The following is a 24,802-nucleotide window of genomic DNA, read 5'->3' as shown; positions in this document are numbered from 1 at the left end:
TGAGTTCATTTAACTGTGAGAGTTGATAAGTAATGTTATATGCCGCGGCAAAGAGATATGTTTTCAAAGCCTTTTAACTGCTATAGCCATTAACTGCTATTAATCAAGCTGACTTAGGGAATAGCCTCTGCTATTACTGGCATCAGTAGGATGAGATTTACTTAGTGTTTGGGTACTTGCCAGGTTCTTATGGCCTGGATTGGCCACTGTTGGAAACAGGATGCTGGGCTTGATGGACCCTTGGTCTGACCCACTATGGCAATTTCTTATGTTCTTATGTTCATAACTGGGATATGGTTTTACTGGGCCACAATCTATTTAGCCGATTGAATCAATTTGAGCTGATTGAAACCGCTACTAATAACAGCAGATTTCAGAACAGTATTACAATCTCTAATATTCTCAAACCTTGATTATTTATTTATTTATTTATTTATTTATTTATTTAAAGTCTCTTCTATACCGATAGCCGTTTGCCCATCGCATCGGTTCACAAAAAACAAGAACTTTTGGGCGGAGCCCTTACATATAATTATATGTAATTACAATGTAATTTTATGTAATTAGCTGGTTTTCCTTTTCCTTTTTCCTTCTCACTCCAAGTTCTATTTTTCCTTGTTACATGTAACTGCTTTTTCCGCACTATTGTTCAAGTTTAAGGTTATTTTGCACTCCTGTTTCATGTGAACCAGCATGATGGGACTATTGTCTTGAATGTTGGTATATAAAAAAACTTAAATAAATAAATAAATAAACATATAACCAATAAATACAATTAACAGGGAGAGGATAATACTAAAAGGCAACGCAAAATCAATAAATCAATAAATAGATACAAAAAACAATAAACATAAATAGCGAAGTACAAGAATCAGTGGTCATAAAGCATTCTTAGTCATAGATAGGTGGATAATTTACAGAGGAATTTTAAGTAGTAGATTACTGTAATTCCCTACTACTTGGACTTTCTGCTAGTCACTTAAAACCACTGCTATTTGCTAACTGCATGCCCCCTAGTCCTTCTATTATCCGAAAGAATAAATAACCGATTCACTTCTACCTGTTCTAGACCTCTCAAAATGCTGCAGCCAGACTATTGTCGGTAAAAGGAAATATATAACATAACCCCAACTCTGATTGCATTATATTGGCTCCCTGTACAGTCAAGGTGTTATACTTTGACTAGGTAGTGGGCCCTTAGGTCGTGGTGAGAGCTGTCTCCACCCACAGGGAGGAGCCTTGTGGGGACTCACCATGACAGGCGGGGTCTCAGCAGTGATGGACGCAAGGGACAGAGAGTATTTTATTATACTGCAAATAGTTGCCCGAGGATCGGGTATGTAGACACAGCCCAGAGTGGCAAGGCTATGAGTTGGTTTCTCCGGTAGTGGTCCGCAGAGCAGGGTAACCCGGGGAAAGCTTGCTTCAGGAGGTCTCTGTGCCAGGTGTCTTCGGTAGTGGTCTGCAGTGCGGGGTAGGCTGTAGACTGGAGTTGGTAGCAGGCACAGGGCAGCGTGGATTAGGTAGTGGTCTGCAGAGCGGGGTAACCCAAGAATCTGAATCGCTGAAGAGATGAGAAGCGTAGCGTAGCAATACTCACACAGGCGACTACTGTGAGAGTCGCAGTGGAGACTCGAGGCATGGGTAGCACTGGAGGGTCCATCAGTATTTATTTATTTTTAATTTTTATATACCAATGTTCCTGTATAGAATACATATCGCACCGGTTTACAGAGAACTGAACTGTCGCCTCAGGGGCGGATACATTGAAACAGTAGTTGAAAACAAACTTACAGAGAAACCAAAAGGAATGTAATTCAAAAAATGATTAGCAAAAAGAAGTATAGTTCAAGGCCTAAACAATTCAAAACATATTTACAGTGGGGTTGGTGAACCAGAGTCTGTAAAGCTCTATTCATCGGCTCTTTAGCTATCAGGAAACGCTTGGCTAAAGAGCCATGTCTTTAGCTTCTTTTTGAATACTGGAAGGCAGGGTTCTTGGCGGAGTTCTGGAGGGAGCGTGTTCCAAAGTGAGGGGCCAGCTGTGGAAAGGGCGCGTTTCCTAAGTGCGGTTTTGGCAGGCTAGGTTTGTAGCATGTCCTTGTACGCTCTTCTGATAGGTCTCATGGTGGTGTGCCGCTGAAGTTGGAAAGTTAGGTTGAGGGGGGAGGTGTTGTGTAGGGCCTTATGGATCATCATGAGGGCTTTGAAGAGTATTCTGAATTTAATTGGCAGCCAGTGAAAGTTCTGGAGGATAGGGGTGATGTGTTCCCTTTTATTGGTGTTAGAGAGGATCCTGGCCGTCGCGTTCTGGACCATCTGAAGAGGTTTGATTGTGCTGGCGGGTAGGCCCAGAAGAAGTGAGTTGCAGTAATCCAGTTTCGGGAGGATGATAGATTGTAGTGCCAGGCGGAAATCTCGGAAGTGCAGAAGTGGTTTTAATTTTTTTAAAACTTGCAATTTAAAGAAGCATTCCTTGGTGTTGTTGTTTACGAATTTGCTTAGGTTGAGTTGGTTGTCTCGTAGCACACCAAGGTCTCTTACATGCGTTGAGTGGTCAACAGATGTGATGGGGAGTTGGGAAGAGATAGGAGGGTTAAGCGTAATGCTGTTATCTGGGGCTATTAGGAGGATTTCGGTTTTGTTGGTGTTAAGTACGAGGTTGAGGCTGGTGGGTAGGTTGTTGATTGCAGTAAGACAACTGTTCCAGTAAGACCAAGTTTTGTGGAGTGATTCAGCTATGGGGATGAGAATCTGTATGTCATCCGCGTATAAGAAGTGCGTTAGCTTGAGGTTGGTTAGTAGATGGCAGAGAGGGAGGATGTAAATATTGAATAGCGTGGGTGATAGTGATGATCCTTGGGGTACACCCAGATTTGATCTGATAGGGTGTGATTCTTTGTTATTTATCCTGACCTTGTAGAACCTGTTTTCAAGGAATGATCTGAACCAGTTGAACGCAGATCCTGTGATGCCGATGTCTGCTAGTCACTGTAGAAGGGAGGTGTGGTTCACGGTGTCGAACGCTGCGGAGAGATCCAGAAGAGCGAGTAGAAATGGTTGACCTTTTTCTAGATTAAGGAGGATGGTGTCCGAAAGCGTGGCCAGCAGTGATTTGGTGTTCAGAGCCTTTCGGAATCCAAATTAATTTGGGGTGAGGATGTCATTTTCTTCTAAGTATTCTGATAGTTGTCTGTTCACTATCTTCTCCATGAGTTTGGCGATCATTGGGAGGTTAGCTATGGGGCGGAAGTTGGATGGGTCTGAGGATGGCAGGTTGGGTTTTTTAGGAGGGGTTTGAGCATAGCAAGCTTGAGTTGTTCTGGGACGTGTCCTTGGGACAGTGAGCAATTTATGATGTCTGGTACTGGTTTGGCGATGATGTTAGGAATAGAGAAAAGCAGGTTGGACGGTATGTGATCTAAAGGATGAGACGAAGGTTTTAACTTCTTGAGGATGTTTTCTATTTCTACAGCGGATGTCAGCTCAAAGGAGGCAAGGGTAGCTGAGGTAGCATTTTGTTGCTGAAAGGTTGAGTGCGCGCATTGGGACTCGGTGGGGGATCTGAAATTAGGATGAGGAGCGGGCCTCATGAGGGGGGCGACAAGGGGGGCGATTTTTCTCTGTAAATAGTCTGCCAGTTCATTAGCTTTGTTAGTAGCTTGGTCGTCTGGGATGAGGGGAGTAGCTGGTTTTGTGAGTGCTGACACGTAGGAAAACAAAGCTCTGGAGTCAAAGATAAAGTGATATATCTTTTTCGAGAAGAATTCTTTCTTGGTTCTGTTAATGGCATTTCTGTAGGCGTTTAGGCTGGATTTGAAGGCGGAGATGGTCGTTGTGGAAGGGTTTTTACGCCACCTGTGTTCTTTACCTCTGAGCTCCTGTTTGAGCAGCTTCAGCTCGGGGGTGAACCAGGGTTTCCTGTTGTCCTTTTCCGGATGGAGTGTTTTCGTGGTCATGGGGCACACTCGATCTGCGACTTTGTTGGTGATGTTAATCCAAGATGTAGTGGCAGTGTTGACGTTAGAAAGGTCAAGGTGGACTAGTTCCTTGGAAAGATGCGAGGTAAGCAGTTCCCCGGAGCAGGGTTTCCTGACGGATACTGAAGTTAAGTGGGTTGCTTGGGGAGGGTGCTCCTTGATCTCTAGAACCGTGGAAATGATTTGGTGGTCCGTCCAAGGGACTGGTGAGCATGTTGGGTTGGTGTAAGGGGATATTCCATCGTTTATGAAGATGAGGTCTAACGTGTGACCTGCTTTGTGAGTGGGATTGTTAACGATTTGTCTGAAACCCATGTGGCTGAAAGTGGTGAGTAGGGTTTCGCAATTTGTGGAGCGTGGTTGAGCGTCAACATGAAGGTTAAAGTCTCCCATCAGGATGGCTGGTTTTTCGGTCTTAAGGTATTTTGCGGTGAGTTCAATGATTGGGGAAGGGTCTGCTTCCAGAATTCCAGGAGGGGCATAAATTAGACCGAGTTGGAGGTATTTTGATTTAAAGAGGGCAAATTCCAAGTTGGCTGAAGCATTTGAGTTCTGTAGGGTAAGGCCTAGCCCTTTTTTGGCTGCCAAGAGTAGCCCTCCTCCTCTTTTTTTGAGCCTGGGAACCGAGAGGAGGTCATAGACCTGAATGGGGAGCTGGTTTATTAATACAGTGTCTGTGGGTTTTAACCAGGTTTCTGTGATAGCACAGATGTCTGGTTTAGATTCTGAGAAAAGGTCGTTGAGTATGTGTGTTTTCTTGATGATGGATTGCGCGTAGAATAAGGTCAGAGAGAATAATGCCAGGCTGAGAATTTGAGTGGCTGGGGATAGCATGATGGGAATGAGCCTCTGTTGGCGGTTGAGTGAGTGAGTATAGGGCTTCGGGAGTCTCGTCAAGTGGTTGCAGATTATGGGAATGGTGGAGGAGCGCATCCTGGCTAGAAACGTCAGAGGGAAGAGTCAGGCAGATCGAGTAGGGCTAGTTAGGGAGGAGCCCGTGGCTGTGATAGGTGTCTGGGCGCAGTTGCTTACTTGATTGTTGGCTTGCGCGGGGGTACTGGGGTGTGACGCAGGTGCCGCTGAAATATGATGTTGGGAGATAGAGGTAGCAGAATTGATGACCAGGATGTGTAGAACAAGGCTTCTCTCGGGGCTGCACGAAGGGGGGCACAAAGGGGCCTGCCCCTTTGTTGCGCTCCTTCGGCGCGCGGCACCTAGGAGCTGCGAAGAATTTAAAGTCCAATCGGGGCTGTCCCCCGATTGGCTGGTCGGCGTGGGAGTCCAGGCGCCGGGTTGGCTGCCGAAGAAGGGAGTGCTGGATTGGCTGTTGGCGAACGGAAGAAGCAGCAGACCGGCGGTGGAGCGTCAGCGGAGGGAGGCAGGGGCTGCCTCGTGGTCGGCGCTGGAGGCGGTCACGGGTAAGTGGAATTAACAGGCCTTACCCTGGCGGGTCTCCGGCGCCGATCGCGCAGGCCCTGTCGGCTTCGAGGCTCCTTCTCCTCCTGCGGTGTCTGCCAGTAGAAGCAGCGAGTACTCTCTCGGTAAACGATGGTAAAGTTCCCAAGGAAAGCCCTCCGAGGAGCGGATAGCCGTGAGTGCAGCAAGGCCCCCAAGGAGCGGGTACCTGAGGCACTCAGCAGGATCACAGTAACAGCGAAGTGGAGCGTCTCAAGTAGCGGAATTGAGCAAGTAGGAAATCCCTTGCTAACTCATTGGTAGGAAGGTCTGGTGAGGTTTTATCCACTTAGGTGGTGACGTCATGCGGAGGGGACGCCCCCGAGGATCCCGCCATGACGTGAACAAGAAGGAGTAAGGCGTGCATGCACAAGCGGGACTGAAGTCAGAAAAGAGGTGAGCAGCAAAGGTCGCAGCCGTCTGCGACAGACAGGCGCAACCCAAGGATATTTTAGAAAGTACTTACAATAATATTCAACAATATTAATCCGAACAACGATCTGATGGGAATAACATTTAAAATGCATATTCCCCATGAGTACTCAGATCCCAAAACAAAGGCGTTCTTGAAATCCAGACCATAAGAAACACTCATCTAACGCAAACAAGAGACAGAGTGACCTTCAAACAATATCAGACATTAAGAAATTTAAGAAAGAGTTGAAAATTTAGCTATTCAGAAATGCCTACCATCTGTCTGAAACTTCACCTTAACTCAAATAACCTACATTTGTACTGAACAATACCCCCACACTTCCTCCCTATGTTCTCCTTTATTGTGTGTGTTGCTGAAGTGCACCCTTGTTTCTGAATGATTACCTAGTATACTACCTGTATGAATAACTACTTCAGTATCCCATCATTTTACTATGAGTTTCTAACCTGAAATAATTGTATATATAAAACACTTCAGGGAGGAAGCATGGAATTCTATATAAAACACAATATTAAAGCTTATGAGGGCTTATGGGGTAAGGAGGAGGCACTGTGGATTAAAATGGAAAGATGGAATGGAACATAACTTCCATAACAGACAGAAGAAAGATTTAATGGAGACTTCATAACAGAAAAATGAAATAGGTAGAGATTTAATGGAGGATATTCACAAAATTGCTATGAAACAGGAGGTGTTATTGCTAGGGGATTTTTCAATCTGTTGGATGTTGATTGAATTAATCCACTGCAGTGTTTTCTAAAATCAGGGATATTCTGGATTCTCTACAAGGAAAATTGTTCTGTCAACTGGTAATAAAGCCCAATTGGGAGGGGATGATACTGGACCTGGTGCTTACAAATGGGGACAGTGTCTTTGATCATCTGGGATCCAGTGATCACTGCATGGTGTGGTTCAGTATTAGGGTGCAAGAGATGAAGGTTCATTCAAAGGCGCAGGTCATAAGAACATAAGAAATTGCCATGCTGGGTCAGACCAAGGGTCCATCAAGCCCAGCATCCTGTTTCCAACAGAGGCTAAACCAGGCCACAAGAACCTGGCAATTACCCAAACACTAAGAAGATCCCATGCTACTGATGCAATTAATATCAGTGGCTATTCCCTAAGTAAACTTGATTAATAGCCGTTAGTGGACTTCTCCTCCAAGAACTTATCCAAACCTTTTTTGAACCCAGCTACACTAACTGCACTAACCACATCCTCTGGCAACAAATTCCAGAGCTTTATTGTGCATTGAGTGAAAAAGAATTTTCTCCGATTAGTCTTAAATGTGCTACTTGCTAACTTCATGGAATGCCCCTGTTACAGGCCGAAGGCTTGAGGGCCTTCGGATTCTGTTACAAGCGCGAGGAGCGCGGTCGCCTCTAAAGCAGGTGGTGAGCCCTTGGGCCACGGCAAGACTTAGGGAGGAGCCCCAAGCCACACCGTGGGAGGTGAGCCGATGCAGGCATGGAGAGCCGGGCAGGTACTGAAGCAGGTATAAGGAACGGAGTCTGACCCTCAGCCGGACCTGCACGCCCATGGCAACCAACAACGCAATGTTGATTGATGAACGGTCCTCCGACTGTTCCAAGCCCTTTCGGACCTGCCGCTAGGTAACGGCATAGGGCGGCAGGCCGGACAGAGGACGAGGGCAGACAGAGTCCTTAGAACACTGAAGACATCATAAACGAGGGCTAACGCAAGACATCAGAGACAAGGGCTGAAGCAGGACATCAGAGACGAAGGCTGAAGCAGGACATCAGAGACGAGGGCTGAAGCAAGACATCATGGACGAGGGCTGAAGCAAGACATCATAGACGAGACAGGAACTTGGGCAAAAGGACATTGGCACTGTCTCTCAGGGCGCCCTACACAGCCAGCATGGCTGGACTGGTCACGGACCACCCTGTCCTACAAGCGCAGGAGCGGGACGAGCACAGGAAAGAGGAAGCAGTGGGTTACTGCACTCCTGGCAGTCTAGGGCAGGTTGCTGCACTCCTGGCAGCCTAAAGCAGGTTTGCTGCACTCCTGGCAGCCTAAAGCAGGTAGGAACATCAGGAACTGGATCAAGAACTGGAACAGGAACAAACATCAGGAACATCTAGAACAGACATCAAGGCAGAGACAGGACAGGGAGCAGTCAAGACAAGCAAGACCACGGAGGACCTGGACTGGTTTGAAGACACAGACAACTGTGAACCCCAATCCAAAGGCCGACATCAGGACTGGGAACAAGGAACATGAAGACACTGAACACGAAGCATCAAAGCAAGGGAGACCACGGAGGACCTGGATTGGTTTGAAGACACAGACAACTGTGAACCCCAATCCAAGGCAAACAGGAACTGAAGAGAAAGTCCTTTTATACTGCTGTATGCGGGCAACTCCCTGGGAGGAGTTCACCTGGACCGCCCCTCACTGGCCCTATAACTGAGGTGGAGAGCTGCGGGCCGGCCCCTAGGGAGAAGGGCGTGACCGAACCAGGAAGTCCAAACACAGCCAAGCAAGCCACAGGCAGGCCTCAGGAACAGCTAGGCCTCCCAGGCCCTGGAGCAAGTCCTGGATAGAGCGCAGGCGAGGCCCTAGCTTCGGAGCGGCCTCCAGTGGAAGGTGAGATACCCCCTGTAGCACAGCAACAGGGGGATCGTAACACCCCTAGACCTTCTATTATTCGAAAGTGTAAATAACCGAGTCACATCTACTCGTTCAAGACCTCTCATGATCTTAAAGACCTCTAACAAATCCCCCCTCAGCCGTCTCTTCTCCAAGCTGAACATCTTCAGCCTTTCCTCATAGGGGAGCTGTTCCATCCCCTTTATCATTTTGGTTGCCCTTCTCTGTACCTTTTCCATCGCAACTATATCTTTTTTGAGATGCGGCAACCAGAATTGTACACAGTATTCAATGTGCGGTCTCAACATGGAGCGATATAGGGCATTATGACATTTTCCATTTTATTAACCATGCCCTTCCTAATAATTCCTAAAATTCTGTTTGCTTTTTTGACTGCTGCAGCACACTGAGCTGACGATTTTAAAATATTATCCACTATGATGCCTAGATCTTTTTCCTGGGTGGTAGCTCCTAATATGGAACCTAACATCGTGTAACTATAGCAAGGGTTACTTTTCCCTATATGCAACACCTTGCACTTGTCCACATTAAATTTCATCTGCCATTTGGATGCCCAATCTTCCAGTCTTGCAAGGTCCTCCTGTAATGTATCACAGTCCGCTTGTGATTTAACTACTCTAAATAATTTTGTATCATCCGCAAATTTGATAACATCACTCGTCGTATTCCTTTCCAGATCATTTATATATATATTGAAAAGCACCAGTCCAAGTACAGATCCTTGAGGACTCCACTGTTGACCCTTTTCCACTGAGAAAATTGACCATTGAATTGTACTCTCTGTTTCCTGTCTTTTAACCAGTTTGTAATCCACGAAAAGACATTGCCGCCTATCCCATGACTTTTTAGTTTTCGTAGAAGCCTCTCATGAGGGACTTTGTCAAACGCCTTCTGAAAATCCAAATACACTACATCTACCGGTTCACCTTTATCCACATGTTTAACCCCTTCAAAAAAATGAAGCAGATTTGATAGGCAAGACTTCCCTTGGGTAAATTCATGTTGACTGTGTTCAATTAAACCAGGTCTTTCTATTTGCTCTACGATTTTGATCTTGAGAATAGTTTCCACTATGTTTCCCGGCACTGAAGTCAGGCTCACTGGTCTATAGTTACCCGGATCAACCGTGGAGCCTTTTTTAAATATTGGGGTTACATTGGCCACCGTCCAGTCTTCAGGTACAATGGATGATTTTAATGATAATTTACAAATTTTAATAGATCACAAATTTCATTTTTGAGTTCCTTCAGTACCCTAGGATGCATACCATCTGGTCCAGGTGATTTGCTACTCTTTAGTTTGTCAATCTGGCCTACTACATCTTCCAGGTTCACAGTGATTTTGTTCAGTTCGTCTGACTCATCACCCCTGAAAACCATCTCCGGAACTGGTATCTCCCCAACATCCTCATTAGTAAACATGGAAGCAAAGAATTCATTTAGTCTTTCTGCAATGGCCTTATCTTCCCTAAGAGCCTCTTTAACCCCTCGATCATCTAATGGTCCAGCTGACTCCCTCACAGGTTTCTTGCTTTGGATATATTTTAAAAAGTTTTTATTATGAGTTTTTGCCTCTATGGCCAACTTCATTTCAAATTCTCTCGTAGCCTGTCTTATCAATGTTTTCCACTTAACTTGACAATGCTTATGTTTTATCCTATTTTCTTCAGATGGATCCTCCTTCCAATTTTTGAAGGATGTTTTTTTGGCTAAAATAGCCTCTTTCACCTCACCTTTTAACCATGACGGTATTCGTTTTGCCTTCCTTCCACCTTTCTTAATGTGTGGAATATATCTGGACCCCATGTCTAGGATTGTATTTTTAAACAATGTATATGCCTGTTGAACACATTTAACCTTTGCAGCTGCACCTTTCAGTTTTTTTTCTAACTATTTTCCTCATTTTATCAAAGTTTCCCTTTTGAAAGTTTAGTGTTAGAGCTGCAGATTTATGTATTGTCCCCCTTCCAGTTATTAGTTTAAATTTGATCATGTTATGATCACTGTTGCCAACTGGCCCCACCACCGTTACCTCTCTCACCAAATCCTGCTTTCCACTAAGAATTAAATCTAAAATAGCTCCCTCTCTTGTTGGTTCCTGAGCCAATTGCTCCATGAAGCAATCATTTATTACATCCAGGAACTTTATGTCTCTAGCAAGTCCTGATGTTACATTTACCCCGTCAATATTGGGGTAATTGAGGTAATTGAAATCTCCCATTATTATTGCACTGCCAAATTGGTTTGCTTCCCTGATTTCTCTTAGCATTTCATCATCTGTCTGACCATTTTGTCCAGGTGGACGGTAGATACTCCTATCACTATACTCTTTCCCAACACACATGGGATTTCTACCCATATAGATTCTACGGAGCATCTTATGTGATCTTTATCCTATTGGACTCTATACCCTCCAGGACATAAAGTGCCACACCCCCACCAAGTTGATCCTCCCTATCATTGCGATATAATTTGTACCCCGATATAGCACTGTCCCATTGGTTATCCTCCTTCCACCAAGTCTCTGTGATGCCAATTATGTCAATCTCATCATTTGCTGCTATACACTCTAACTCTCCCATCTTAGACTTCTGGCATTGGCATACAGACATTTCAAAGATGTGTGTTGTTTCAGATTGATTTCAGGGTCTATTATTATTCCCAGGTTACGTACTTTTTCTGCTAGTTCAATTTTCTGGTTGTCTTTGAGTATTATTGATGTTTGACTGATTTCAGAATTTTTTCGTTCTAAGTGAAGAAATTCTGTTTTATCAATATTAATTACAAGTTCCATTTGTATCAGTAGTTGTTTTATAATGCTTAGGTACATGTTGGCTAGGTTTAATGTTTTCTCTAGAGTGTCCTCTATGGGTAGAATTAGTTGAATGTCGTCGGCGTAAATGTAGTGGATAATTCCTAGCCCTGCAAGTAAGTGGCATAATGGCAGCATGTATATGTTAAAAAGGGTCGCAGATAGGGCTGATCCATGTGGAACTCCTGTTTTGAGATTAACTTTTTCTGATAATGTGTTGTTGATCTGAACTTGGAAAAACCTGTTTTTTAGATATGATCTGAACCATTTTAAAGTTAGGCCATGTAATCCGATTTCTTCCAGTCTATTTAGTAGTATTTTATGGTTTACTGTGTCAAAGGCTGCAGATAGGTCAAGCATTAGTAGAATGTAGTGTTTACCACTATCAAAGCCTCTTAGAATGTTATCTGTTAGAGAGAGGAGCAGAGTCTCAGTGCTGTAGTGTTTTCGAAAACCGTGTTGAGAAGGATACAGTATGTTATTGTTATCCATGTGTTCAGCTAGTTGTTTCTGTACCGTTTTTTCAATTAGTTTAGCTATTAAAGGAAGATTTGATACTGGTCTATAGTTGTTTAGGATAAGGGGATCACTGTTTTTTTCTTAATTATTGGTTTTATTATTGCTCCTTTCAGTATGTCCGGCATTGTTCCTTCTTCTAGGGATAGGTTTATGATTTTAGTCAGCGTTTGGGTGACTATATTAGCTGATTTTTTCAGTTCAGTTGTAGGTATTGTGTCAATTTTGTGTGGGGCGGGGTTTACATTTTTTAGCATATGTTCCACATCCATTTATTAGGGAAATATAGACAAAGGATGTAGATATTTCCGTTTTTGCCAGCACTGTAACTATTGCCAGGTTTATCCTAAAATCCACATCGTCCACTCATCCTGGCTTTAATTTGTGCTGTGCTCTATATGCTCCAAAGAGCCCATTTTCTCCTATTAATCATTCTGGCAGTATTCCGGGGCATTGATTTTTATTAGCTACACATTTCTACTGTTCAGCCTCTTTCTAGATGCAATGCGATTAGCTTTATACAAATACAGTCTCTCACTCATTGTACATATATAAGGCACGAAAATTCAAACTTGTAGAAATTCAACTTCCATCTACTTCATAACGTGAAATAAACTGTGAAACTATGATACTGGAGCTTAGGCAATGTTCATTTTTCAGTATCGCTTGCACCCTCTGTTATATTTATGGTTTTTAGAAAATCCCTCACTGCTTGCACCAATTCAAATTGGAAAAATTTCCTTCATGCCAGATCCTTGCCAGTAAACCAGAAACCAAAAACATACTCAACCCATATAACCCATAAACCATACCTGTAGCGCTGAGAGAACAGGATTAGCAATCCTCCATCCAACATAAAAACAATACCATCAACCACAACCTCCTCATCAACCGGCTACCCGAAATAGGCATCTCAGGCCTAGCCCCACTATGGTTTAAATCCTACTTATCTAACAGAAAGTTCTCTGTCAAGATAGGAAACGCCAACTCCACACTCTACCCCTTGTCTCAAGGTGTCCCACAAGGCTCCTCCCTCTCCTCCACCCTTTTCAACATTTATCTCACACCTCTATGTCAGCTCCTCACAGACCTCGGCCTCAAATTCTACCTCTATGCAGATGACGTTCAAATCGTCATTCCCATTCACAACTCTCTCTCAGATGCCCTTGCCTTCTGGAACACATGTCTTGCCAACATAAATGACTACCTCACCAACATCCACCTCGCTCTAAACTCCTCCAAAACAGAGCTGCTCCTTATCTCTCCTCACCTCCCTCCCAAACCACCGATCTCCAACGATCCAGCTTTCAACGTCATAACACCCCAACCCACAGTAAGAGACCTTGGGGTTATCATAGATCAACAACTCAATCTCAAAAAACAGATCAACTCCATCCTCAAAGAAGGTTTCTTCAAGCTTCACATCCTGAAGAAACTCAGACCCCTCCTCCACTATCATGACTTCCGCACCGTCGTCCAAGCCACCCTTTCCTCAAAGCTGGACTACTGTAATGCCCTCTTCCTCGGCCTACCCTCCTCCACCACCAAGCCCTTACAAATGCTCCAGAATGCCATCGCCAGGGTCATCACCAACTCAAGGAAAGCTGATCACATTACCCCTATACGCAAAGAACTCCACTGGCTCCCCATCGCATCCCGAATTCTCTTCAAAATTCTAACCATAGTGCACAAGTCCATCCACTCGCACAATTCCAGTTGGTTGGATGAACTCTTTCGTCCTATACGCACTGAACGACCCACTCGCACTGTCAACAAAGGCACCCTCTCCATTCCCCCTTTGAAAAAAGCCCACCTCTCCTCTACTAGGGACCGTGCACTATCCATTGCAGGCCCTAAACAATGGAACGCCCTCCCTACCACTCTCAGGCTAGAGCCATGTTACGCCAAGTTCAGAAAAAAACTTAAAACATGGCTCTTCCAACAAGCCTACCCTGATTAAGTACACTGACTTCCGCAAGTATCTTGCCTACGCCTTGTATATTCCTGTAAATAGTCCGTTGCAGTTTTACTTATTGCTTTAATTCCTCCACCTCCTGCTCTTTGTATACTCCTCCTTGTTCACCCTCCCTGTTTATTGTAATTTCTGCCTTTAAAGTTACATTGTAAACCAGTATGATGTATGCATACTAATACCGGTATATAAAAGTTTTTAAATAATTTTTTTAAATAATAGTATATAAAGAGAAAAGAAGCATGCATATAAACAGAAAGTAGCATTAACAATCTCAGAAACAAGGTAAAGAATACACGATTAGAAATTTCAGAGCAAATTTTCACAGAAGCTGCAATAATTTCATAAACCCTACAAGTCATCACTACCAGTAAAGAAAAGAATTCCTAAAATAATCTTTAGCAAGGAAAAAGGAAATAAACATATTTATCACATGGAGTTAAAGGAAACACCCAACAAGACAACTCCAAGAACAATGCTACTTCATCACCAGAAGGCCCACACTAATAGCAGAAGAGTAACAACAACTTTATGCGCAGTGTCAAAGAAATGAAATAAATAGCATGGTGCACAATGTAAAAGATATACACAGCCCAAAACATAGTCAGGCACTGGAGTCACATAAATAGGAATACAATTGTCAGCGAAAATGGTTAAATGACAGCAAATCAAATGATATCACCATTGAGATTAAAAAAAAAAATCAGTTTGTTGAAACCATCAAATTAGCACAATAAGAGAAAAGTCCGATTTTGCAGAAAAAGGTTGAAAGCCAAAGCAAATATGCAAAAATGCCCCTAACAAGGCAAAGTGAAAGAAAAAAACAAGTCACTGAGATACTAAAAACAAGTCATTTAACATCCATCACCACTCCCCCCCAGATCATCAGTGAAGACTTATAATTTCAATAGATCATCAAAGTTTTGTGCTCTTGTTAACATTGACCTGTATACTCGCTAGATACAGCAAGCCAAAGCAGGTGTTTAAAGACTGTAGCTGGACATGTAAGGGACAGTGTGTAACCTTATCCACTGTGGATAACCTTATATAAATTATATACTCCAAAAAGTATTATATACAGTAATAACAAAAAGTATTAAATACAATAATATACATTATCTTTAACTAGTACATACAGGAGACACTATATATGTCTCCAGCCATAATCATTGGAGATTTTAACCTCCACATTGATGCCAATCCTCGATCGTCCAATTGTGAAGCTTTCCTATCAGCCCTCTCGGACATGGGCTTCAAACAGCACATCAACCAACCAACACATAAAGCAGGTCACACTCTTGACCTTATCTTCACAAACTCCAATCTCACTCCACTCTCACCTCCCTTATGCCTCCCAGTCCCATGGTCAGATCATTTTATGATCAACTCCACCTTCAGGTCATTGACAGGATTGTCCGCACCTCATCAGCCTTCCACTCTATACTACAGGAAAACATGTCCTTCAGAAGATCTCGGCAAATCCCTGATCAAAAAACTTTCTAACTTGGATCTTTCCAATCCCAATTCAGCTATCACCTCATGGCAAAATATTACCGAAATGATAGCCAATGATTTATGCCCACTGTCAAAAAAAAATATAAATCCTTCTCAAAAAAATAAGCAACCGTGGTTCTCAAACGAACTCCGCACTCAGAAGCAAAATCTAAGACGGAAAGAAAAAGAATGGAGGAAGAATCCTAATCCCCTCTCTCTTTCCATATACAAAACAGCTCTCCACCATTACAGATCAGCAACACTTCGAACAAAAAGAGATTTCTATGCTCACCGTATCCATGATATGCTGTATGATGCGAAGGCCCTTTTCTCGTATGTTTCAGAGCTTACCAAATCGGTTCCCCCTACTATCCCTGACGATACAGCCCAATCGAAGGCCAATGACCTGGCCTTATTCTTTCAGAACAAAATCTCCAACACTCTGGCCAGATTACCTACCAGCCCAAATTCTCTTCTTCTGGACACAGTTCCCCTACCAAACACAGACATAAGATTGGATTCCTTTGATCCTACCCACACTTTAGAGGTAGAATCCCTGATAAAAAGAATGAAACCTTCGACCCACCCCCTGGACCAAATACCTTCCAAGTTACTGATTCTCATACCAGAATACATCTCCAAATATCTGGCTGATATCATCAACTGTTCCCTCTCACAAGGAACATTCCCGGACGCTCTCAAATTGGCCACGCTCAAACTCATACTCAAAAAATCAAACCTAGACCCGGAAGACCTCAACAATTACCGCCCCATATCAAATCTCCCATTTGTAGCTAAGATCATGGAGAAAATTGTAAATAAGCAACTTACAAATTACCTAGAAGACCACAATATACTACACCCATCTCAATATGGTTTCCGAAAAGAACATAATACTGAAACCCTCCTCACCTCACTCCTTGATCAATTATATATTGGCTTTGACAAAGGACAGTCGTTTCTTTTAGCTCTCCTTGACATCTCTGCGGCTTTTGATACGGTAAATCACAATATTCTTCTAAACCGGCTTTCAGACATAGGAATTACAGGTTCAGCCCTCAGATGGTTTGAATCCTTCCTTAGCAATAGAGGCTATAAGGTAAAAATCAAAAACAAGGAATCACCTCACACTAATGCTCCTTTTGGCGTCCCCCAGGGATCCTCCTTATCACCCACCCTGTTTAACATTTACATACTCCCCCTCTGTCACCTACTTTCAAACCTCAAACTCAAATTCTATATTTACGCAGATGACGTTCAAATTTTAATCCCCATATCCAATTCACTGGACTCAACACTCAGGTTATGGAACTCTCATCTACAAACTATTAACCATTACCTATCAAGCCTCAACCTTGTGCTCAACACTTCTAAAACCGAACTCTTGCTAATTACTCCAGAAGGCAGTCCCATCCTTCACCAATCACAAACTAATCCACATATATCACATGCTAGAGATCTTGGAGTCTTAATTGACAGTCACCTGAACCTAAAGCATTTTATAAAACACACTACTAAGGAGTGCTTCTACAAGCTACAAGTACTCAAAAAACTCAAACCGCTCCTATTCCATTACGATTTCAGATCCGTCCTCCAAGCTATTCTGTTCTCCAAGATCGACTATTGCAATTCCATTCTACATGGTCTTCCAGCCTCTACTATTAAACCTCTCCAGTTGCTACAAAATGCAGCGGCAAAAATGTTGACAAATACCAATCGGAGAGAGCATATCTCTCCCATTCTAAAAGATCTCCATTGGCTCCCAGTAAACTTCCGGATCCTTCATAAATCTCTCACAATCATTCATAAAAATATCCACCATCAGACCCCTCTTGATCTGCTTCATCCTCTCAGACTGCACTCGATGGCCAGGCCTTTAAGGGATACCGACAAGGGATCCTTACACGTTCCTACAATCAAATTAGTGCACCATTCAAATATCAGAGACCGGTCATTCTCTACCGCAGGCCCTTCCATTTGGAACGCCATGCCTCCGGATCTCAGACTGGAGACCTGTCTAATAACTTTTAAAAAGAAACTAAAGACATGGCTGTTCAGCCAAGCCTTCCCTACTACAAACCCCATTGCCTGATCAAGAATTGTTCCATCACCCACTTATGTATACAAATTTTTCCATATTTTTCATGCATAGTATCTATTAAAGAGGTTGGCTCCTTGCCCCCCTCTTTTGTATATAGTATTTATTTATTTATCTTGTTCACCCCCTCTTTATTTCTTACTCCAGGTTAAGGCATACTTGTTATAATGTAACTTTTATGCTCCTTTATCTCTTGTTGATTGGTTAATTATATTTTCTGCTTAGTTCAATGTAAACCGAGTTGATTTGATTTGTATCAAGAAAGTCGGTATATAAAAGCCTTTAATAAATAAAATAAATAAATATGACATTACAAATTATGCATTCAGAAAGGCAACTATATATAGACTAGCAGGGTTGCTATAGGGAAAAGTAAGCGTTAAAGAAAGCGGAGGGGGTAAATATAATGGGGTATAAATGGTTGCTATAGGAAAAAAGAAGGGTTTGAGGACAGGGGAAGGGGGTATAGGGGAAATAAAGGGGGTATATAAGGAGGTGCAGCGAAATGGGAGACAAAACAGAGGATAATTAAAAGGAATAAAGGAGAAGGCTATGAGTACGTTAATGACAAGGGCTCTTTCTCTGAAGGAGTAGAGGGAGCAGGGGGACTACGTGGGATCTGGATCAGGGTAGGCCATTTTAAAGAGCCATTTTTAACCCCTATTTTGAATTTCCAAATGCATGGTTCTAGTCGGAGCTCAAGTGGCATAATGTTCCAGAGGGAGGGGCCTGCAATGGATAGGGCTCTTTCTCTGGTGGAAGTGTGGTGAGCACATTTAAGGGAAGGGGTGTGGAGGGTTCCTGAGAGTGCGGTTCTAGTAGGAGGATTGGAGGAGCGGAATCGAAGAGCATCCTCAAGCCAGGAGTGATTGTGCAGGGAGTTGTGAATAATGGTGAGGGTTTTGTATCTGATGCGGGAGGAGATGGGAAGCCAATGGAGTTCCTTGAGAATAGGGGTAATGTGATCTGCTTTACGTGTATTTGTAAGGATTCTTGCCATAGCATTCTTTAACATTTGCAGGGGTCTAATAGTAGATTAGGGAAGGCCTAGAAGTAAGGAATTGCAGTAATCCATTTTTTATAGCATTGTCGCTTGCAGGACTGTGCGGAAGTCTTGCGAATGGAGTAGGGGTTTAAGTTTTTTGAGGATATGGAGCTTGAAGAATCCTCCCTTTATGATTGTGTTAATGTGGTTTTTGAAGTTTAGTTGGTGGTCTAGGGAGACACCAAGATCTCGCACGAAGTAGGGAAAAGCATTTGAGGGGAGGGTGAGGTCACAAGCAGATGGTGGCATGCGGTCAGGGTGATTTGAAATGATGAGGAGTTCAGTTTTGGAGGAGTTTAAAGCAAGGTGGAGGTTAGAGAGTAGGGAGTTAATGCAGACGAGGCATGTTTCCCAAAACTTAAGAGATTTGGTGAGGGATTCTTGGATAGGGATGAGGATTTGGACATCGTCTGCATATAAGAAAAACGTAAGACCAAGGTCGGAGAGGAGGTGGCAGAGCGGTAACAGGTATATATTAAAGAGTGTGGAGCATAGTGAAGAGCCCTGTGGGATGCCTTGGGTAAGGGGGATGTGTGATGATTCGGAATTTGCAATTTTTACAGCATAGCCTCTGTTATTGAGGTAGGAAGAGAACCAGTGGATGGCTGTGCCTGAGATGCCAATTTCAGTTAGGCGGGTGAGGAGGATTTTGTGACTGATGGTATCGAAGGCGGATGAAATGTCAAGAAGGGCAAGGATAAAGGATTGTCTGTGGTCCATGCCCTTGAGGAGAGTGTCAGTCAGTGAAAGTAATAGGCTTTCCGTGTTCCGAGACATACGGAAGCCGAATTCTACCAGTAATTATGACTAATTACTGGTAGAACTTCGTCGTATACAGGAAAAGGGATGGCAACCAGTGCTATCAGACCCTGTCATACGTGTGCTTATTCAAGACGCCCTGCCACGTAAAGATATTGCCCTTTTTTACAAGGCTTTATTGGAGGTTCAAGATATACAACACCCACCTTCCCGTATTATTCAACAATGGAATAGGGATTTACACTTAGATCTGAATAGCCAGCACTGGAAACTTATCTGGGAAAAAGCTCATAAGATTTCCTTATGTGCTAGGCGGGTGGAAATAATGGTGAAGCTTCTTCACAGAGTTTATAGGTACCCTCTCTTTTTTACTAAATTCTCTCCTACCTCCACCGGCCACTGCTGGCATGGGTGTGGTCTCCCTGGTTCATATTTCCATGTTTGGTGGTCTTGCAAATTTATTGGGGTATTTTGGAAATCCTTTTCACGGGTTTGTCTACAAATGCTGGGAAAAGAAGTAGCTCTGACTCCAGAAATTTGCCTGTTAGGCCTATGGCGAAATCATACTCTCACTTCTTCACAAAAGAAACTGGCGTACCATCTAATCCACACTGGCCGTTTCACAATTGCTCTTATGTGGAAACTGCCCCCCCCCCCCCCCCACTTTGGAGATTTGGCAGCGCTACGTGCATGAAATAGCTGTTGTGGAGAGGCTCATCTACACCCTTAAACGAAACTTGTCTCTATATGACAAAATATGGTTGTCTTATTGGGAATATAGGAGGAACCTACCTGATTAGTGGAAATGTCTTTGTTACCCTCATTTAACGTAATGTACTGCTTAGTAGGGTTTTGTTACACTCTCACAATGTATCTGCTATGCTCATCCGAGGGTATTCTGTTTTCTTCTCCAAGGGGATAAGGGGGGAAGGGTTGTTTTTTTTTTTGTTTAGTACACTGAGAGGCAGATTTTCAAAGGGTTACGCACGTAACCCCGAGAATCCGCTCCTGCGTGCGCCAAGCCTATTTTGCATAGGCCTGGTGACGCGCACAAGCCCCGGGACGCGCGTATGTCCCAGGGCTTGAAAAAGAGGGCAGGGTGCAGGCAGGGCGGTCCGGGAACGGGGTGGGGCTGGAGCCTTCAGGCACAGTGGCCATTTGCCGCTGTGCCCGGGATCACGGGCCGGCCGTTGGCCGGTGCACGCAACCTACACCTGCCCGGAGGCAGGCGCAATTTCTAAGTTAAAGGTAAGGGGGGGTTAGGAAGGGCTGGGGGGCAGGTTAGGTAGGGGAAGGGAGGGGAAGATGGGGGGGGCATAAGGGAACAGAGGAAGGCTGCGCGGCTTGGCATGCACATGTTGCACAATTGTGCACCCCCTTGCGTGCACCGACCCTGGATTTTATAACATGCGCATGGCTGCGTGTGCATGTTATGAAATTGGGCGCATATTTGCGTGCGCCGGGTTACGCGCACAAATCTATGCCCGCGCGCAACTCTTAATATCCGGCCCTAAATGTTCACATGTTATTTTGTTTTTTTCCTTGTTTAAAAACTATTAAATAAAAATTATCAAAAAAAAAAAGATTGAAGACCTGGAGAATCGCTCAAGGCGAAATAATCTGAGAGTGGTGGGCATACCTGAATCGACTGAGGAGAAACAACTGAAATCCCTCCTGGAACAAAGGATGGCGAAGGAAATGGGTCTTCCAAAAGAAAGTGGGGCGGTCCTCTTATCATCGAGCGTGCGCACCGGCTGGAAGAAATTATGGGGGGGGGGGGGGAGAGAGATATTTAAATTACTGAACTTTTCACAAAAAGTGGAAATCATGCAACTTTACCATAAGAAGAAAGAGCTCTGGTTGTGTGATCAGCATTTCCTATTGTCTCAAGATTTCTCCCCACGGGTCTCTTCAAGGAGGAAGGAATTTTCAAAGGTCTGCTCAGCTTTGGTAAATGGACAGATTTGCTTTTCATTATTGTACCCAGCACATTTGCGATTCGCACTTCTTTAATCAGTACCAGAAGTACAAACGTTTTTGCGGAGCTTACCTGCTAGCAGTGAGTGAGATTGCTGTCACGCAGGAGGTAAAATTAGAAGGAAATTCTGTGGAAAGGAGAATAAAGGTTTGCCAGACATGGAAATTCAGCTCACAATTATTGAATCATCATAGTATTCCAGCTTGTCATTTTGGTTATGGAATTTTAAGTTTATTCTTTAGTGGCTCAAGAGATAGCCAGTAACAGAATGAGACTCAAAAACAACCAGTTACTAGAATCACTTCACTGCCATTAGGCTCTGAAAATATTAATATAATGGTTATTCTGGCAATGGGTGATAAAACCAATCGGTATAAGATTAAAAGTTTAATGTTGTTTCTATCTCTAATCGAGTCTTATAAATAACTAAACAGATTTGGCTCACTGCTATTGGATCTCTGCAGTGCCATTATGATGGTTCATCTGGTGGTAGTTGGCAATAGTGGGTCTGAGTGTTATATGCTTTTCATTGTTTCTATGAATATAATTTCAGGGGGAGTGACACCCGAACACGTCAAATGGTGATCCTGGCCTTCTATTTTTGGAAGGCGGGTCTTCTGTGGGGTTTTCTGTGTTTAATTAACAGGGATTTAGGGGGGAGGGCTGAGGGGGTTGGGGGAAGGGGTTATTTTTATCTTACAATGGGTGATGAGAGGGGGGGGGATGGTTTCACTGGTTGGTTCACAGGAGGGAATAGGAATAGGTGTTTATTTTTCTCAGAGGAATCACTACCTAAAAATCATGGGGAGACTGTGGCTCAGAGTGGGATAAGTCAGTCTTGTCGCAGATGTTTGCTCTACGGTGGGTGAGTGAGGTTTGGGAAGGGGACCCAAATGAGTTCATATCCTGAATGTAGCGAGATTAGGCACTCTAGTTAAACGTGAAAACGTATTATCACAATTAAAAAGACTGAAAGGGAATATTATATTCTTACAAGAGACACATACGTTAGAAAAAGAACATCAGAAGCTCAGACGTATTTTCAGCACACGGCACCACCGGTTGGTATTCGTCAAAATTCTCGCCGCTGCATTTTGGAGCAACTAATTGATTAATTGATTAGCAACAGTTCCTAACAAACTTAACGTAGTCCAAGTAAAAGGAATCTTTTTTTGTTGTTGTTGTTTTTATTGGTTAACCTTTATTTTCCCATAAACACAGAATGGGAGAAAAACATTAATGAATGAAGTTCTAAGTCCCTTTCTTTCTCACTGGAATATGTGACTGTACACTGTCTTCTTCAATTACCATGAAATGTTACTAGCATCTAATGGTAACAAGATAATTTTTCTTTTTAATTTATCTTGCTGCGTGAATCAAACATTGGAAATTTCTGAACTCATCAAAGCCATAAAGAGACAAGCCATATCTCCTACCTTGCAGAAAACGGGAAAGGCACCAGCTGCCTCAGCCATGGATCATAGTTCTGATTCATTTCCCAAGACTCACTATCCCTGTCATGTTTTATTTGTCATTTTTGGTTCTGCTGGAGCTGAATTTGTCCAATCACTGGAGCTGGAACTGGAACTAATTTTGTCTTTTCTAACTCAACCTGTTTTCTCTTCCCACAGGGCAGTTTATATTACCACATTAAAACCAGTTTATAAAGAAAATAAACAGGGTGCTGTTAATTACATCTTATGCTGTGTTAAAAGGGAGGCTCTGCAGGAAATAATGGGACCCACCCAACACGGAGAAGTGCAGGGTGGATTCAGATTCTTAGTCAGCTGGACTATAATGCCAATTCCATCCTTAGTACTCCACGATTAACTTTAGAATATAAGAAATGCCTTCCTAGGTCAGACCAATGGAGCGCTGAACCCAGCATCCTATTTCTGAAAGGGCCAATTCAGATCACTTATCCTTCTTTCTGTTTGAGAATGTGATAGAACTGTCTCAAATCTACAATTATAAACTTGCCTAGTTAGAGGAAAAGGGAAAAATTTAGATTAGAGAAGCCAGTGGGTACTTTTCAAAATAAACCCTCACTCACACTCGGTATATAGAGTACAGTCCATTTAGGTGGTGTGCATAATAACAGTATCAATTAGTAGCTTTACTAAAATAAGTTGGTCTCTGAAGGGGTATATAGGAGAAACCTTCAGAACACCTTAAGCGACTGGCTCCATTTATCTAGCCCAGTCTACCTTAAGGGACACCCTGGAGGGAAAACCAAGATAGAGGGAGGTTCCCTGGAGAGGAAGATAAAAACCCAGGCCCAGGAGGGAAGAAGAGGTTCAGGACAGGAGGGGAAAGCAGCAGATAGTTCGCCAAGATTGCATAAATCTGAATGCCATAATTTTGAAGAAAAAAAATGCTGAGGTAAGCAGGCTTTTCTACTGATTTTGCTTTGCTATATGTAATAAAGTCTGAAGTCCAGATTGCTTCTGTCCTCTGGCACCCTTTCTAATCTAAGGGCCATCCCCACAGTAACAAATATGGCGTTGGTAGTGGGATTTCTTGTCAAAGCCTCAGACCACTAGACCAGAGATCCATGCTACAGATTTTTCTTATGGGCCAGCTGCAGCAGTAGCCTTGATAATTGAGTCCAGTGGACTAAAGAGCCTAGCCCTGTCTGAATAAAAAAAAGTCTATCTATAGTGAGTCAGAGCTAGGTGTTTGTGGGGTTTTTTGGAAAACAGAAGAGAATTTTTTTTTCCTTTTCCCTTCTCCATGCCTTAATTGAAGCAATTTTGTTTTGCTAAATGCACAGAGGTTCCAGCCTCAGCAAAAAACATTTCAAGCTACATGGAGTATTTACTTTTGACCCTCATAGAAGGGCAACAGCAATTACAAGGCATAGAATAATGTCATGGCCCAGCAGCAAGGCCCACAAGAGCAACTGCACAAATGCAAGCTACCCCAGCTCATCCTAAATCTTTGGCTCCCGTGATATTTAAGCTAAATCCAGGAGAGGATCCAGATGGTTTTCTAGTAAACTTTGAATAGATGGCCCACTTAGCAGGTTGGCCAGATTCAACATGGACTACCTACTTGGGCAATTTGCTGACAGGAAACAGCCAAGCTGCATTCCTGGCTGCAAATAAATAAATACATCGAGATGGAGGGGCCCATCTATGTGGAGTTTAAAGCTACCATCCTTGAATGTGTGGGTGTACCCCAGAAGTGTACCAACAACGGTTTTCATGTGAAATCAGGAAAAGGACCATGGAATCTCTTCTGTTGATTGTAGGATGGAAGTATCTTCAACCTACAGGGAAGACTGGCAAGGAGGTAGCCAACCTAATTCTCCTGGAGTAGTTACATCTGTGTATGCAGCAGTAGGTATGTTAGCATATGAATAATACCCTCCAATCTGCCCTATAAGTCACTGATGCCTTCTACCAAGCCCAATTAATGCCAGATAACTCCAGAGTACAAGAGAGATGGTCAGGGAGCAAAGCATCTGCAGCAGACCCCAGAGAAGGAATTTCAATGGGACTTATGTCATGTTTCCATTGTGGCCAGAAAGACCACTTTGCCACAGAATGTCCCGACACAGAAGAAGAAACTATGGCTGTCATCTTAATGATCTGTTTGTAGTGATGTTTATGCTCTTTACCT

The 24,802-nt window shown here is 43.3% G+C and overlaps 1 protein-coding gene across 1 annotated transcript in view; it reads right to left on the bottom strand.

The window, feature by feature from the left end:
* Positions 1 to 22,682, bottom strand: part of NKPD1 (NTPase KAP family P-loop domain containing 1) — a 77,348-nt gene extending 54,666 nt beyond the window's left edge. Inside the window, exons 1-3 of the mRNA XM_029571592.1 lie at positions 22,615 to 22,682; positions 21,251 to 21,305; positions 20,840 to 20,954 (exon numbers count right to left, since the gene is read on the bottom strand). The gene's annotated coding sequence lies outside the window, so the exon portion shown is untranslated. The remainder of the gene's footprint in view (positions 1 to 20,839; positions 20,955 to 21,250; positions 21,306 to 22,614) is intronic.
* Positions 22,683 to 24,802: the final 2,120 nt, after the last annotated feature.

Source organism: Rhinatrema bivittatum, chromosome 11, assembly GCF_901001135.1.
Source record: "Rhinatrema bivittatum chromosome 11, aRhiBiv1.1, whole genome shotgun sequence".
In the NCBI taxonomy this organism is placed as follows: Eukaryota; Metazoa; Chordata; class Amphibia; order Gymnophiona; family Rhinatrematidae; genus Rhinatrema; species Rhinatrema bivittatum.
The sequence above is the reverse complement of the archived record's forward strand: the minus strand, read 5'-3'. Positions and strand labels throughout refer to the sequence as shown.